General features: G+C 46.4%; 1 long non-coding RNA gene across 1 annotated transcript; it reads right to left on the minus strand.

The window, feature by feature from the left end:
- Positions 1 to 142: 142 nt before the first annotated feature.
- On the minus strand, positions 143 to 1,252 carry LOC111734920. The gene is made up of 3 exons (XR_002778626.1): positions 1,173 to 1,252; positions 817 to 900; positions 143 to 248 (listed from the first exon to the last, which is right to left on the minus strand). It is a non-coding gene; the product is annotated as an uncharacterized LOC111734920 (long non-coding RNA).
- Positions 1,253 to 1,651: the final 399 nt, after the last annotated feature.

A 1,651-nucleotide genomic window follows, 5' to 3' on the forward strand; every position in this document is an offset into this window, starting at 1 on the left:
AGCAACAGCTGACCTCCCGACCTCCCAGGGCTGCATTCTGAGGATCTGACCAATAGGGGCATCTAGAGCTTACCTTCTTTTCGAGGTTAGTACTGACCATCCTGGCGGCTTGGTCACTGTCAACCATGAAGAGGTAGGTATAGGAGACAGATGGGACTCCTCCCCAGTGTGAAGGTCACAAGCACCAAGAAACAGCCGATGCAGAGTGGGGAAGGGGCTAAGAGCCCTGTCCTGGAGGCTTCTTGCATCTGTTTCCAGCAGGTGAGGGTTTGTGTGGCATAGCCTCAAGTATGCTATGAATACCCAAAACTCTACCTACACGCAGCGACCTAGCAAACCCCACCCTCACCCCATGCACATGCTCAGTTAGTGTTTAGGATGTTAGTTCCCTCCCTGTATCAGTTTCCTATTGCTGCTGTAACAAACGGTGGCTTATAACAACCCAAATTTACTATCATACAGTTATGGAGCTCAGAAGACTAAAAGCAGTCCCTGGACTAAAAGCAAGGTGTCAGCAGAGCTGTGTTTCTTCTGGAGACTCTGGAGAAGTCTGTTTCTTGCCTTCTCTGGAGGCCACCTGCATTCCTTGGCTTGCAGCCCCATCTTCCATCTTGAAAGCATCTTCAGTGCCAACTTGTGCTTTGGTGATTCTCAAACTAATGCCTTCAGCCCATTTGCCTCATCATAAACAGAGTGCATGATCTCCTTGCCACCCCCAAAGTTTCACCTCACCCCCATGCCCCAGCTACCCCCCATAGCACCTCTAGATACCCGGTTTTCCACCCTCAAAACGCCTCCCCCCCACGTTTTCCAAACCTTTCCACTTTCCTTCAGCTTTGTAGTCACCACATTTGTGGTCCTCCACTCTGCCATGTGGTTTCTCATCGTCCAATGCATTTCCTGAAAATAAGCACCATTCTCCTGTTCAAAACCTCCAGTTATCTGTACTTTTGTGATAAAGGGAAAGTAGTATTTAGAATATAAAACGGAAAGATCAAATCCAGTCTCCTCTGCCTTCTCCACATACCAATGCATAAACATCTATACACCTCACTCTCATGGCTCCTCACCAGGAACCCCCATCTCAACTCAGATATTTACTCATCAAACGTTTAACAAGCACCTGCTCTGCACAAGGCACACACCTTGTAGAATTCAGCCTCCATCCTTACCTAGACCATTTTCTCTTCAACAAGTCAACTGGCCTCCTCCTCTGAGGTCAACCACGATGATGTAGCCAAAGTGACAAAACTGTCCAGCAATAAGGAGAAATAAATATAAATCTAGAGGGTCTTTTTCCACGAGCTTTACACATGTATACATTTTAACAGCTACTATTTATTGAGCAGTTAAAATATATCCAGCACCTTACAAACATCTAATTTCATCCTCATGACAATCTTACTATCCCCGATTTTATTCCTATATTTCAGATAAGTTAACTGAAACTCAAAGACACTAAGACACCTTTCCTGCACTTACCCAGGCCTCAGTTGGTGGGGTGGTTTTCAAGCCTGAGCATGTCTGATCTCAAAGTCTGTGTTCTTCACCACTAGCCGATATTGGAATTACTGGACTGCCAGATGGAACTTTTCCTATGAGGCAGTCTAAAGGCTCGGCTGACACCAGAGGCAGGAGCCAGGCAGTTTGA

Source organism: Pteropus vampyrus, unplaced genomic scaffold (assembly GCF_000151845.1).
Source record: "Pteropus vampyrus isolate Shadow unplaced genomic scaffold, Pvam_2.0 Scaffold15, whole genome shotgun sequence".
NCBI lineage: Eukaryota > Metazoa > Chordata > Mammalia > Chiroptera > Pteropodidae > Pteropus > Pteropus vampyrus.